This window comes from Microcaecilia unicolor, chromosome 11 (genome assembly GCF_901765095.1).
Source record: "Microcaecilia unicolor chromosome 11, aMicUni1.1, whole genome shotgun sequence".
Lineage (NCBI taxonomy): Eukaryota > Metazoa > Chordata > Amphibia > Gymnophiona > Siphonopidae > Microcaecilia > Microcaecilia unicolor.
In genome coordinates, this window is record NC_044041.1 from 111331582 (window position 1) to 111348331 (window position 16750).

Here is a 16750-nt window from a genome sequence, read left to right on the forward strand (position 1 = left end):
CAAGGGTCTTTTTCCTTCCTAGCCAGGTTACTGCCATCACATCCTCATCACCTGGGGCATTTTCTACTTCTCCTCCTCCTCGTTATCTCTCTCTCATCTGTTTCCTCAGATTACAAATCTTTTCGCAGCCTGGGGCCACATTTTGTTTTAACAAAAGGTCAGATAGTGGAGGGGGTCGGTTCTTCACTTACTAAAGTAAATAACAGTTTAAGATTCAATTATACTAGCATTAGGGGGACGGGGGCTAACCTGCAAATAAATTCACAGTAAAAATAAACAAGGGTGAAGGGGTTTTGAGGCTGCCAGCTTTGTGCCTCTGAAGAATGAGGCTAAAAGCTGTACAGAAGGAGATCATTTTAAAAAGCATCTCCATGTGTAAACAACGGTATTAACATATGTTGATCACATGCACATGCAAACGATGACCCACTAGTTATAGGTGGAGATTCCCCCAACCCAACGCAGAGATTTCATGGGAACGTGTGGAAAATTTATATAGGTATTCTTCCACATCTTACAGTGGGAATACATGAATATTCAAACAAATTTGCACCAGTTCGAAGGTATGCACAGATTAAAAATAAAACATTCTCGTTTGGGACAGGGCTTGTGGCTTTACACCAGGAATTAAAGTAATTCTCCTTAATCATTTTTTTTATTTCTGCCTCAAAACTGTTAAAAGAATTGCAGCCTCAGTAGTTAATTTGAGGCTCTTATATACATAGGTTTGCACAATGAATAAGTATAGGATCTTTATTAGGGCGGGGATGTACCCTCAAATGTTCTGTAAAGCAAAACAAACGAAACCTAAAGTAAAATCCCTGGTTACTTGCTCCACATGTATTCATTTGCTTCTTGAGTTTATTGTAATTTGTGTTATATTCTGTTGTTTTATTCACTTTATTGTTTGTTTGTAAGCTACATTGAGCTTGAATCCATTTCGGGCTAATGTGGGGTATAAATATGTCATGAATAAATAAATCTCAATATCAAAAAGAAGGGGATTCAAACAATTTATAATCAATATCAATCAAAATACAGGTTTGAACCTATTATGCTGTGAGTTGAATTTCCCACTCAGTCCCACTAATTTCAAACTGAAACTAGTGCAGTGCTACTTAGCAAACAGAACCTCAATCTTCCTAGAAGGGAAGTTTGATACTTTCCCTACTGGGAAGTTTGAGGTTCTGTTTGCTAGGCAGTACTGCATTAGTTTCAGTTTGAAACTGGTGGGACTGAGTGGGAAATTCAACTCACAGCATAATAGGTTCAAACCTGTATTTTGATTGATAATGAATAAATAAATAAAATGGACCTAAAATATCACCAAAACTTAAAAAATAAAAAACACGGAGCTTGGATCTTATCCTCCTCCCCCCCCCCCCCCCCCCCCCCCGGCAGGGCATGCATAAGCTCCTGTTTTCACATATGGCCCCACTTTTCTGCTACTGAGTTTTAAAAATATATATGCAAACTTTTTTATCAAGTAATATCAAACTCAAACATATCACCGCCGTGGAAATCAGACTGCGGAGTACCACAAGGATCACCACTATCACCGCTCCTTTTCAACCTAATGATGACCCCGTTAGCCAAGACCCTATCCAACCAAGGCCTTAACCCTTTCATCTATGCTGATGATGTCATAATATACATTCCTTACAAAGCAAATCTGTCTGAAATCACCAATAAAATCAAGATCAGCTTCAACATCATGGACACTTGGGCAAATGCATTTCAACTGAAACTCAATAAAGAAAAAACACTGTCTCGTTGTCTCATCTCAACACAGCGTAGACAACCCCACGGTTATCAACACTCCAGACCACACCCTCCCTATCTGACAGCCTGAAAATCCTTGGCGTCACAATAGACCGTTACCTAACACTAGAGAACCAAGTTGCATCCACAACGAAGAAAATGTTTCACGCAATGTGGAAACTCAAATTTTGCGTGAAACAATACTTCCCGAGGGAAACATTTCACAATCTGATACAATCAATGGTACTAAGCCATTTAGACTACTGCAATGGAATCTATACGGGATATAAAGAACAAAGAGACTCCAGACCGCTCAGAATACGGCAGCCAGACTTATCTTGGGAAAAACCCGATACAATAGCGCAAAACCCCTCCGCGAAAAACTACATTGGCTCCCAATTAAAGAACGCATTGCTTTCAAGATCTGCACAATGGTTCACAAGATTACCTACGGTGAAGCCCCGGGATACATGACAGACTTGATCGACCTACCTATAAGAAACACGTCCGAATCAACACGAATGTACCTAAACCTGCACTACCCAAGCTGCAAAGGACTCAAATACAAATTAACCTACACATCCAACTTTTCCTACATAAGCACCCAATTGTGGAACGCATTACCAAAAGCCATGAAAACCTTGTACAACCACCTACACTTCCGGAGAACACTAAAAACGTATCTTTTTAAAAAGGCATACCCTACCAACCCAACAAATGCTTGATCTCTGCAACACAATAACACTAGAATTCAAAATGCACAAAACACAACTCTCCTACTGTTCAATGACCTTATGTGGCTGTCCCACATGAACTTTATCTCATCTCAACATCACTCTGTATTTGTAAACACCGGAGACTGCAAACGCACCTCTGGTACAATGTAAGCCACATTCAGCCTGCAAATAGGTGGGAAAATGTGGGATACAAATGCAACAAATAAATAAATAATAAATCCCCAGCTCCCAACCCCCCCCCTACAATAGCACATATATTGCCAAGATTACCTCATGTCGTTCCTGCCACCCCCCCCCCCCCCCAGGCACTTTCTTACATAGTAAGATCTGCTGTAAAAGTAACTAGCTCTGACCTCAGGTCCACTGGCACCATTTTGAAAAACAGCACTGGCGAAGAGAAGGAGAAGCAGGGGATCACGCTTGCCTAAAGAAGGTTGGTGGGCAACATGGGCAAGGCAAGGCTGGTGGAAGGAAGGAGCTTGGGGAACACACACAAAGCACAAACTGACCATTTTGTTCATTTTTCTGTTGTTTCATTTCAAAAACAGCACAAAAAAAACAACAAAGCGGAGTACCCGGGTGCACGTAGCCAACATTCACATGGCACCATGCACCTGATGAGCTTATGCCAGAGGAGGATTTGACAGGGTGTATGGTGGAAAGAATTTTCCCGCCGCAGTCAGGCATCCTGCTGGGGGGAGGATCCACAAAAGGGTTTTTTAAAACCCCAGCATTCGCCCATGAGTTCATGATGTTTAAGCTGAGTTTGATTTCTTTGGTGATTTCTGTTAGATCATGTTTGTAAGGGATGTATATTGTGACATCATCTGCGTATATGAAAGGGTTAAGGCCTTGATTGGATAAGGACTTGGCTAGTGGGGTCATCATTAGGTTGAAAAGGGGCGGTGATAGTGGTGATCCTTGAGGTACTTCACAGTCTGTTTTCCATGGTAATGATATGTTCGAGTTTGATTTCACTTGATATGTTCTGGTAGTTAGGAAACCCTTGATCCAGCTAAGTACACTACCACCTATACCGAAGTATTCCAATATGTTTAGTAGTATATTGTGGTTTACCATGTCAAACACACTAGACATGTCGAATTGAAGAAGAAGTACGCTTTTGCCTGTTGCAATTTCTTGTTTGAATTTGGCTAAGAGAATAATTAGTACTGTTTCGGTGCTGTGGCTGGAGCGAAATCCAGATTGTGATTTGTGTATTATTGTAGAGGAGTGTGGTAGCCGTGTTAGTCCACTCTTAAGGTTATCAATAGAAATCAAACAAAATAAAACATGGAAAAGAAAATATTATTGTGAATTTGTTTATGTAGTCAGTCATTCAGTTGTTTGGTTACCATGCTTTCCATCAGTTTGACTAACAGTGGGATTGATGCTACTGGGCAGTAGTTGGTGATATCGTCTGTCTTTTTCTTGGTATCTTTTGGTATTGGGGTGAGTAAGATGTTACCGTTTTCCTTAGGGAAGAGACCATGTTGAAGCATGTAGTTTAAATGGGATGTGAGGTCTGTTATGAAGCGGTGGGGGTGCGGATTTTAATAGGTGACTGGGGCAGGTATCCAATTTACAGTGAGTCTTGGAGAACCTATTAATCGCTTGGTCAACTGTTTCAGCGGTGAGGGGAGCGAAGCTTGTCCAGAGTCTGTCCGCTGGGTATTCACCGAGGATTGGGTCCATACATTCTAAGAAGTCACCGATGTCGGTGATGTGCTGAGGTAGCGTGTTGCGTAGGTTTATAATTTTTTCATTGAAGTATTTGGCATGTTTGTCTGCAGATGGGGTATCTGTGTTGGTTGTGGTAACTGAGGTGATGTTCATGATTTGGTATAATTTTTTCGTGTCTTTGTAGTCAGGCCCTATTTTGGTTTTGTAGTATAAACTTTTGGCTTGTCTTATTGCGTATTTGTATTTTCTTTGAGTTTGTTTCCATGCGTTGTTTGTACATCTTTTATTTTTTTCCCATGCTCGTTCAAGTTTCCTGGATTGTGTTTTTAGTGTTTTCAGTTCTTCGTTGTACCATGGTATTGAGTTATGCCTACGTGAGGTTCTTGTTTGTAAGGGTGCTATTTCGTCTAATATGTGTTTGCTTCTTTTATCCCAATTTGAGAAATAGTATTTGGAGTCTGTTTGTGCTGTCCATTCATTATTGTAAATCTGTTGCCAGAATGTTTCTGGGTCTATTTGGCCTCTTGTACTGTAGGTTGTGTGTTCTTGTATTTGGTGTGAACCCTTTTTCCGCCATAGTAGGATAGATAGGCTTAGTTTGTCGTGGTCTGACCATGGTGTGTTTGTCCATTTGAAGTCTGATATTATTAGGTTCTGGTCTGTGGACAATTTGTGTGAGATAAGGTAGAGTGTGTGCCTATCTCTAGGTGAGGCTCATAGAATAGTGCTTAAGTGTTTTTTTTCCACACTGATATTTTAGGTGCGATTTATAGAATTCACCCCCAACCGTGCACTAAAAAATATTTTTTGAGGGGGTGTGTCGGGGGGGGGTCAAAAAATGGACATTCCAGTGCAAAACAGTTAGTGCTGCTATATTACCACATAGTAACTGATTAACACAGGAATTCCAACAAAATGGTGATGGTAAGAGCACATGTAGTGACTTTTTTTAAAAAGGCTGCGTGCTAATGGTAGCATTAGCACATGGTCCAAATAACAAAAAAAGCACCAAGAGCCTTCAAAATTGGGACACAGTTCCTTTAATTGTATGACTTGAATATCAATCTTCCATAAATGATCCAACACGGGCCGTGTTTCGGTGCACAGTGACTGCATCAGGGGTCAAATGTGTAGTGACATCTAATTGATGAGATGTGCAGTGAGGGAACTTTCTCCAAAACTGCTTCTGAATTATTCTAAAAATTCCAAAAGATCCAAAACCACATGAACCCACTGAGAAAATGCGCCTGTCTCTCCTGAGACTTGGTCAATTCAGGAAATTGTCTGTACCATGGCGTTAAGTGAACATCCAAGCAAAATACAAAACCCACTCTGTGAAAAGTGACTACTACACCTTTTTGTTAAAGGGGAAGGAAAAACCTCAAAGACTGATAGAGCTAAAAGGATCAATTCGATCACTTAATTGTTCATCATTGGCAAAACCTTTCCCAAAAGAGCCTTCCAAAAAGAATGTATGCCCTTATTATTTATCTATGCATTTCTCCTCGATGTTGCACAAAATAACATTTCTTGATAAATTATATTGTTGCTTGACCAATTTAAGTTCAATCCAGAAAAAGCACTTATCTTTAGTGCTACTGTGATGTGCAAAATTGTATCATCTGTTTTATCCACACCCGCTTTTTTGAGTTATGTGAACATCTCCACTGCCACGATGAAAGTATTCTGTAACCACAGTCACATCTCCCTCATACTCACTTCCGGACAGAACATTAGCAAATGGCCATTAATACAAAAAATAGAAAACTGGCTGTTTTCTAGCTTCTCCTTCTTACCTACAAATGCACTCAGTCTGCTGCCCCTCACTATCTTTCTACCCTCATCTCCCCTTACGTTCCCGCCCGTAACCTCTGTTCACAGGATAAATCCCTCCTCTCAGTACCCTTCTCCACCACCGCCAACTCCAGGCTCCGCTCATTCTGCCTCGCCTCACCCTATGCTTGGAACAACCTTCCTGAACCCTTACGCCAAGCCCCCTCCCTGCCCATCTTCAAGTCTTTGCTTAAAGCCCACCTCTTCAATGCTGCGTTCAGTACCTAACCCTTACCGTTCAGTGAATCCAGACTGCCCCAATTTGACTGCCCCTATCGGACCGACCATTCACTTGTCTATTAGATTGTAAGCTCTTTGAGCAGGGACTGTCTCTCTTTGTTAAATTGTACAGCGCTGCGTAACCCTAGTAGCGCTCTAGAAATGTTAAGTAGTAGTAGTAGTATCAATGGCCTTAGTGCAAGGGAATGGTCAACGTATAGATGCATTAAGACCATTTTTTGCTGTAGCTTAATAAAAGCACCCCTTATTTATTTATTTTATTTTCAATGATTTTTATACCACAAATTAACTACTACACAATCATAAATAAAACTATGACATTCTTTAAATTGTCCGTGTGCAAATTTTTCATCCACATATATTGGGGGCACAGTCAGAGAGGTCATCTTGCAGGGTGAACGCTATATGGATAGACCTTTTGAATATCAACCAAATAGAAAATGGGGCAGATAAGACCATACAGTCCCTTTGCCCATCCACACCTGCTGCTCAGTCCTGTTGCAGAAATGCCAAAGAGTAATTAATATTTACCATCCCAAACAGCCAGCTTGTTTCAGACAGTGAGTCCAGTGTCATATTTCTTGAAACTCACTTAACCCTCTGTTTCCTGTGGTATATTGCTATCCAGGGACAGAAAACAAATGCTCACTGTACCTGAATGTAAATCACTTTGGAGTTCATTTTCGAAAGAGAAGGACATCCATCTTTCGACATAAATCGGAAGATGGACGTCCTTCTCCCAGAGACGTCCAAATCGGTATAATCAAAACCCGATTTTGGACGTCTCCAACTGCAGTCTGTCGCAAAGACGTCCAAATTTCAAGGGGGCATGTCGGAGACGTAGTGAAGGCGGGACTTGGGCATGCCTAACACTTGGACGTCCTTGACCCATAATCGAAAAAAGCAAGGACGTCCCTGATGAACACTTGGACATTTTCACCCAAAATGACCAGATGACCACCGGAGAGAATCGGCGATGACCTCCCGTCATTAACCCCCTCCCACCCTAAAAAAACATCTTTAAAAATATGTCGTGCCAGCCTCAGATGTCATACTCAGGTCCATGACAGTGCATACAGGTCCCAGGAGCAGTTTTAGTGGGTACTGCAGTGCACTTCAGACAGGCGGACCCAGGCCCATACCCCCCTACCTGTTACATTTATGGAGGAAACAGCGAGCCCTCCAAAACCCACCACAAACCCAATGTACCCATATATAGGTGCCCCCCTTCACCCGTAAGGGCTATGGTAGTGGTGTACAGTTGTGGGTAGTGGGTTTTGGGGGGCTCAGCGCAAAAGGTAAGGGAGCTATTATGTTCCTGGGAGCATTTTATGAAGTCCACTTGCAGTGCCCTCTAGGGTACCCAGTTAGTGTCCTGGCTTGTCAGGGGGAACAGTGCACTACAAATGCTGGCTCCTCCCAAGTCCAAATGGCTTGCATTTGGACGTTTTTGACATGGACGTCTTTGGTTTCGAAAATTGCCGAAAGTCAGAAACATCCATGACTAGGGACATCCAAATCTAGGGACGTCCAAATTTAAGGATTTGGACGTCTCTGACGGTAGTTTTGAAACGAAAGATGGACGGCCATCTTTTTTCAAAAATACAGTTTTCCCCACCCCTGGATTTCGACGTGTGACACATTCCTAATGGGAGAGAAGGGACTCAGAAAGAGTGAGAGCCTTTGAATGAGTGTGAGAAACACATACACTTCTATAAGTACCAGCAGGAACAGGGTATTTTATTATGCTAGATCATCACTATGGAACTCACTATCAACCAAGTTGAATAATATTTCTAGTTGCTCATTGTTTTGAAAGGCTTTGAAGACCTAGCTATTTGAGAAAAGCTATGGGTTGTAAGTGACTATTATTATTTCATGCTCAATGTTTGACTGATATGGTTTTAATTATTGTGTACACTATAATAGCATTTGTATTGTTTTGTTTATTTTATTTTTTTTTATTGTAAACCACTTTAAAATCTTGGTCGTGCTACGTGGTATATAAAATTAATAAATCAATGTTTATGTGTTGAAACAAATAGAGGGGGGGGAGGAGGGGGAGAAACGATAAAAATGTTTGATGACTGTAAGTCGCCACTTGGCCCACATGTTTATTTGTTTGCTTTCTTAAGATTGAATTTTTGTAAACTTGAACTGTGGAATGTGATGTTAATTTGGAAGTTCATCAATAAAAATGTTGAACCATAAAATTAATAAATCAAATCAACACTACTAAAGAGTGAAATTTGGCATCTCTGCTACAATTAGGACCAGATTTAAATTTTAGGTGTCCACAAGCAAGAGCAAGGAAAGCCCCCCCCCCCGCCCCCATTACTGCTGCACAAGTCCTCCCTTCTCCTCTGCCCCTGTTGTCTTCCAGAACAGTGCGCCCCCCCCAACTGGAAGAGAAAATTCAGTGCAGCACCTCTCAGCCTTCATGGAGGGAAGGAGAGAAGAGAAATGGTGGACATGGACTGAGGGGAGGGAAGAGAGAGGAAGAAGATGCACATGGATGGAGAAAATATGTAAAAGCTGGATCTACTCTAGTCCTTCTCCAGTCAAGTTTGCAGAGAACCCAGCTTTTACTTTTGGATGTAGGGCAAGAAGTGAAGAAGAAAGGAGGAGAGTAAAGAAATAAATAGACGGGAGGCCCTGGAAAGGGAGTTAAGAGAACAGATAGAGAGTAGCAGAATCAGAGACTGGGACCAACATGATCAGAAAAACAAAGTCACCAGACAACAAAGTTAGAAAAAATCATTTTATTTTCATTTTAGTGTTTGAAATATGTTCAATTTGAGAATTTACATCTGCTGTCTTATTTTGCACTGTACAGGAGGAAACATGTTTCTTTCTGTTTTCCTGGTATTATGCTGCATGCAGAGTCTGTTTTTTTGGGATTTCAGGTTAATGTTTGCCTGTATTTGAAGATGGGGCTATCTCTATTCTGCATGTGTGACTGCAAGGCCAAGTGTCTGAATAGGGATCTGTTTGTTAGGTTCTGAGATTTTGATAATATGTGTAGTGTTTCAGATTTGGCAACACTGTTCTCCTAATTCCTGGTCAGTGTGCTAATTTGGTTTGTGTCATTTTGGGTATACTAGAGCTGTAGCAGCTTACATAAATTATTTATAATGAAAAAAAATCACTAGTTATTTTTCTTCTCCTATACTGGTATAATATTTTCAATGATGCCTTCTTATATGCTCCATGGCTGGTATAAGGAGTGTGGCTACCATAGGGGAGGAGCTATAGATAGTGACCCTTTAAGATTGCCCATAATAAGTACCGGTAACTTTTTTCCTCTAAAAATGCACTGTGGAAAATTAAACAAGCCAAATTAGAACAGATTGATCCTATACCAACATTCATTGCCCATGGAATACCTGGTCTCTTTCATAAACATGGAACACAGACAGCCCTTACTAAGTAAGAACTGTGATGAAACAGTAGGCTTTTAAGCCTGTGAACTGTATTATTTCATGAATTGTATTTCTCCTAATTGGCCAGCAGATGGCGGTTTTGTGTTTTAATTCAAAGCTGTTGCAGAAAAGCTGTTTCTTTTCGAGTTAAACCTTGTGGGAAGGCAATATGTAGTACCATTGGCCAGATTGGGTTCTGATTGACCCTGGAGTTCAAATCTAGCCAAGAAGTACTAGATTCCCCCCTCCCCCCCCCCTCTCTCAGCTAGGGAGAACAGAGGAGAAACATCTCTGTCCTGAGACCCTGTTCAGCAGTTAATTTCCTGAAACTCCCCAGGTACTACCCAGGTAGTGTTAGATAACTTTTAATATTGATCTTTATTCAGTTACCTGTTATTGCTTGTTGTTTTTCCACCTATTTTTCAAGCATTCACTGTTCTGCTGTGACAACAAACCTGCAATTTTTCACAATCCACATGTGTTTTGACAACTTTGAATAGTTTTGTGGCATCTGCAAATTTAATAACTTCATTTGCCGTACCAATTTCTAGATCATTAATAAATACGTTAAATAGCACCGGTCCCAGTACAGATCCCGGTGGCACTCCACTATTCACCCTCCGCCACTGAGAAAAATTACCATTTAACCCTACCCTCTGTTTTCTGTCCAATAACCAATTCCTAATCCACATAAGGACATTCCTCTTATCCCATGACTTTTTAATTTTCTCAGGAGTCTCTCATGAGGAACTTTGTTGAAAGCTTTTTGAAAATCTAGATACACTACATCAACCAGCTCACCTTTATCCACCTGTTTATTTATGCCTTCAAAGAAATGAAGCAAATTGTTGAGGCAAGACTTCCCTTGGCTGAAACCATGCTGATTCTGTCTCATGAAACCATGTTTGTCTATGTGTTCCATAATTTTATTCTTTATAATAATTTCCACTATTTTGCCCGGCACTGACGTCAGGCTTACCGGTCTGTAATTTCCAGGATCACCCTTGGAACCCATTACATTGGCCAAGCTCCAATCTTCAGGTGATGACTTTAACAGCAGGTTACAGATCACTAACAGCAGATAAGCAATTTCATGTTTGAGTTCTTTCATTACCCTGGGGTGTATACCATCTGGGCCAGGTGATTTATCACTCCTTAACTTGTCGATTTGGCTCAGTACATCTTCCAGGTTCACCAAGATTTCTTTCAGTTCCTCTTCATCATCACCCTTGAAAACCATTCCGGTACATCTTATTTTTTTCATTTGGATTCTTTTTCCTTTTTTTCAAGGATGCTGTTTTGGCTGTAATAGCCTCTTTCACTTCACCTTTTAACCCTGCTGCCTGTCGTTAGCACTTCTTTCCACCTTTCTTAATACGTGGCATACATCTGGTCTGGGCTTCCACAATGGTATTTTTAAACAACGTCCATGTCTGATTTTAAAATCTTAACCTTTGCAGCTGACCCTTTTAGCTTCTTTTTAACCATTTTCCTCATTTTGTCGTAGTCACCCTTTTGACATTTAAATGCTGCTACAGTAGATTTCCTTAGTAACTTCACTACGGACACCAGCTCAAATTTGATCATGTTATGATCACTATTTCCCAGAGGATTCAACACTGTAACTTCTCATACCATGCCCTGCATTCCAGTAAGGACTAGATCTAAAATAGCTTCCCCTCTTGTCAGTTCTTGAACCAGCTGCTCCAAGAAGCAGTCATTTATTACATCTAAGAATTTACCTCTCTAGCACTCCCTGATGTAACATTTATCCAGTCAATATTGGGGTAATTGAAATCCCCCATTATTATTGTCTGTTCGTTCTGTCCCAGTGGATGGTAGTACAGCCCTACCAGTATGCTCTTTCCCTTCACACATGGAATTTCTATTCAAAAGGATTCCACGCTGCTATCTATTTCATGTAGAATATTTATTTTGTTTGACTCAATTCCCTCTTTAACATATAGCGCAACCCCCCTCCAATTTGATCCACTCTATCATTGCAATATAATCTATACCTTGATACAGTGTCCCATTGATTGTCTTCCTTCCACCAAGTCTCTGAGATGCCTATTAAATCTACCTCTTCGTTTAGTGCTATATACTTCAACTCTCTCATCTTAATTTTTAGGTTAATAGCATTTGTATACAGACACTTCAAACTTTGTTTTTTCCTTGCATCTACAGGCTGCTTTGAAGTTGGCAGGGATAATTCACTCATTAAACACTCCTGGCTTTCTTTCACCATTATTGAAACCTCTGTATTAGGATTCCCTAAAGATCCAGTTTCAATAGTATCCTTCAAGGATACTCCACATCGAACCATGTGCTCCTGGGCAACTGTCGGCTTTCTGCAGCCCCCCCCCCCCCCCCACCAATTTTAGTTTAAAAGCTACTCTATCTCCTTTTTAAATGGTACCGCTAGCAGCCTGGTTCCATCCCAGTTAAGGTGGAGCCCATCCTTTTGGAACAGCACCCCCTTTCCCAGAATGTTGCCCAGTTCCTAACAAATCTAAATCCCTCGTCCCTGCACCATTGTCTCAACCACGCAGTGAGACCGGAGCTCTGCCTGATGTTACAGAATTTTCTGGAACTTTCAGGCCAGTGCTAACACTTTTTTTCTCTGACTGCAATTTCTTTGTTCCACAGTGCTGGTTTTTTGCTGATACTGCTGTACAAGAAGTTCTGCCAGTTCAGATAAGACTTTTGCTGCTTGGGCACCCCCCACCCCACATGCCCCCACAACTAATGGCCTGTACTCAGAACACTGGTCAGAGTGAAGTCAGTGGTAATGATGTAGTGTAAGGGGTGGGGGAGATGTAAGGAGACTGTATACGTGACACTCTCTATGATTGGTGTGTGGTGCTGGAGGTGGGATAGCAATATACCCTATAAAGATATGTTGCCCCCCTGTTACCGGTGAGATACGCTTTTACTGATGAGGTAGACCCTGTGTCCTTGTCAGCAGCATATCCCCCAGGAAATATATAATTACTAGTAAAAAAGGCCCGTTTCGTACAGAAATGAAACGGGCGCTAGCAAAGTTTTCCTCGGAGTGTGTATGTTTGAGAGAGTGAGTGTGTGACAGAGAGTGAATGTGCGCGCGTGTGTGTGTGTGTGACAGAGGGAGAGTGAGACTGGGTGCGAGTGTGTGGGTGAGAATGAGAGTATGTGCCAGGGTCTCCCCCCCCCCCCGGTCTGTCTCCCAGTTGCAGTTGCAGGGGGGATTCCCCCCTCCCTGCCAGTTCCAGGGGGGTTCCCCCCCGTCCCTTTTTCCCAGTTGCAGGGTCCCCCCTCCCAGTTGCAGGGTCTGTCTGTGTCCCCTCTCCTTTTGTCCTCAATTTAAAAACGACAATGTGAAGCAGCAGCTCCTAGGTTTGCTTGTTTGTGAGTGTATAGCAATGACGGCTGCGTGGGGGAGTTGAAACAGAGATTAACCAATGGGCTTCCTTCCTTACCGTACACTTGGTTGGGTCACTTCCACTCCTGTGTATTAAACGTCCTGAAGCATGTCATAGGTTTGCTTCTTTTGTTTTCAGTGAATGGGATGACGGCTGCGCTGAAGTCGTAGCCAGTGCTGTTTCCTCCCCCCCTCCCCCCCGCTTCCGAGTCGCCAGTGGTCCTCGACCCCGAGCCCCCACCCGCCTCCTGCACATTGGACACTCGCCGCAGCCATTTGCTCGCCGTGTTGCCGCCCTTCCTCTTCGTCCTGTGCGAGAGTGTGAACCTGGCCTCTCTCCTGCTTTCGGCTACTGATTGGGTCCTTGAATGTGCTCCGCCCTCAACGTCATTACGTTTGACGCGAGGGCGGGGCCCACATCTGCTGCTACAGAGCTTCGAACAAACGAACTGGCTTCATTGACGTCAGTGGTCAATGGAACGTTGAGAGTGCTTTTTATGTGCAGATGGGGCGTGGCCTAGGGCGCAGATGGGCGTGGCTGAGTGCGGGAGTCCGAATAGCCTAGGTCAGGAGCCACAGTTGGAGAGAGGTGAGCTTCAGAACGTCTGAGGGGGATTCAGAATGTCTGAGGGGGATTTTATTTATATAGATATTTCTCTCCCCCCCCCCTTCAGAGATTGTAAGTACTGAGAACTATTCTTTCTTTCTTTCTTTCTTTCTTTCTTGTATTGCTTAGGGACTTTTGTATAGTGATCTCTCCATAGTTTGTATGATTATTTCTTATACAGAACTGAGAATGTTATTTCCTGCTTAGTTACATAATAAAAGATATTTCTTTTATTCTTCACCTGATTCTTTTCCGTTCCTGAGAATAGTATATACTCCACGCAGTTTATACATAATTGGTGACCCACCCGATGTGTTACGCAGCTTATATACTGCCTCTTGGGCTCTGCACGTGGCATGGGGAGCATTTAAAAAATGCTACCCCGGAGGATCTGGATTTCAGTTTTCTACCTAAGAGCCTAAATTTCACTTCTAGAACCTTCCTTCAACATTTTCCTATGTCATTGGTACCCACATGAACCAAGACAGCTGGCTTCTCCCCAGCACTATCTAAAATCCTATGTGGGTGACATGTGAGGTCTGCCACCTTCGCACCAGGCAGGCAAGTGGCCAGGCGATCCTCATGTCCACCAGCCATCCAGCTATCTATATGCCTAATGATCAAATCACCAACTACAACAGCTGTCCTAACCCATCCTGGATGGAAGCTCCTGGAGACATATCCTCAGTGTGAGAGGATATGGCATCCCCTGGTGGGCAGGTCCTGGCTACAGGATTACTTACTACTTCACCAGGGAGATGCTCTCCTTTTAGGAGACCTCCCTCCTCTAAGGCAGCACAGGGGCTGCCAGACTGGAGGTGGGACTTCTCTACAAGGTCCCTGTAGGTCTACTCTATGTACTTGTCTCCCTCAGCTCCTCCAAGTCTGCTATTCTAGCCTCAAGAGAGCAGACTTTTTCTCTGAGATCTAAGAGCTCTTTGCATCGAGTACAAACATAAAACCTCTTGCCAGCTGGGAGATAATCACACATGTGAAACTCAATGCAAAAGACTGGATAGCACCCCTCTCGCTGCTGGACTGCTGTCTGCATCTTAGTATTATTGAGTTGTTTAATTAATTAAAACTTGTTATGGTACTAGGGATATTAGACTAATATAAAGAAGTCTTAAGATTACATGGTATATTGTGTACTTACCTCTCAGAAAGTAATGAAATGCAATAAAAACTCTGTAAGGCAACTCCCCTATTTCTATCCTAATTATAATAATTGTCTATTGTCACGAAATGCCTAGCCACCCACCCACGGCCATTTAGAGGGTCTATCCCCAGCACAGCTCAGGTCCACCTGCACTTGCCGCTTGTGCTCTATATTAGCACCCTCCTCCCACCAACTCGGTCACAACCGCTTCTGGGTGTCTCCTGCTCTCCAATTATCCCCAGTGATTTCTAGGTGACTGGGGCCATACTCCCAGTGGTCCCACAGTTCCCAGAAAGCACTCACAGACCCAACACACAAACCACCAGGATTCTTTATCAGTCCAGACAGGCAGAGTCAACAAACTAAACAGGTTTATTGTCACACTGGAACAATGAACCAAAAAAATGCAATCAGCAAACAATAACAGGTAACTGATTTATGGATCAATTATAAGACTAACTAATCATTTGCATACTGTCTAAACAGTACCTGGGAAGACAGGATATATAATTCACCGAGCCTTAGCAAAGAGCTCTGTCTCTCTTTTCTCCTCGGCTAACACTGAAGCAACAGCCAGTACCACTTGGTAATTTCAAACTCCAGGCCAATCAGAGCCCAGTCAACAGGTTTTTAAATTTATACTGCTGCTTGCTTCCTGATTGTGTTAAAGAAAAAGAACACTCAAGCCCAGATGCACAAAGGTCCCGTAAAGAATCCGTCTGTATTTCCAAATCAGTAAAAATTTACCGATTCGGAAACACAGAGGGATTCACAAAGAGAATCGCATGCATATGAGCTGCTCATTGCTTTTACGACCCAGCTCATTTGCATGCAATATAGGGGAAGCCAGTCAGTGGATTGAGCATGCGCAGAACAATCGCTATGCGTGACTGCTCTGCGCATGCTACAGATGGCTCTCATACATGCAGACAGGCTGCGTGCATGAAAGCAGTAGATGTATCCTTTTTTTTTTTTTTTTTGCAAGCACAAAAGTGCTTTTTTTGGATGGGCAGACCTGTGTTGGGGCTCCTTGCCTCCCCGCTGCTGGGAAAACATGGGAAAAGCCTCTCTGCTGCTCTCAGCTCTCATTTGCGGTGAAGAATCAGCATCATCAGGGATTGATTCCACCACCAGCTGTTCCTGCTGCTTCCTTCTATTGGCCGGCTGACATCCTGAAACATCCATTTCCCTGAAGATGAACTCTCATTGGCTGGCTGCTGTCCCTACTCCTCCTCCCTGCAGGGCTTCCCCTGATGACATCACTCTAGAGCTATGAACTGATTGGATCCGAACTTCCTGGTGCCCCCCTCCAGTAGTGAGTGGGCGGGACATCCCAGGCTGACACTGTCCAATTGGTTTAGCCCCTCTCTGTTGTGCTTCTAGCATGGGAGATGCTGTTTCCCACAGACGCTGTTTGATGGACCCTTGTCTTCCTTGCATTTTTGGTAAGTCACCATTATTTTTATGCTTTATATTTCGGTACTGCCCCCCACCCCAATTTCTTGCCAGTAAAATGTTATTTCAAAAAGAAGCATGGCACGGCTTTCATACACGGCTTTCATACATGCAAAGAAGCTGCGTGTAAGCCGGTGTACTTTTTTTTTTGTGCTCCATCTTACCTGCCTTGTTTCTCCCCTTCTCCTACTTGTGACAATGAAGAACGAGAGCTCCAGACCTCCAGTTAAAATTTCCACGGTAAAGGTACAGACTGCTTTTGTGCATGGGGTTGGAAACAGTTGTGCATCACCTTGCATGCACATTATAATAGTAATTAGCTCATTATAATAGCTTTGCATTCCGTTTTCATTAGCTGCGACCGTGACAGGAAAATAGCTCCGAGAACCCTTTTGTGCATGTCTCGTTTTACTACTTGCTCACTAAACCAGCTAGAACTAGTTTAAAAACCAT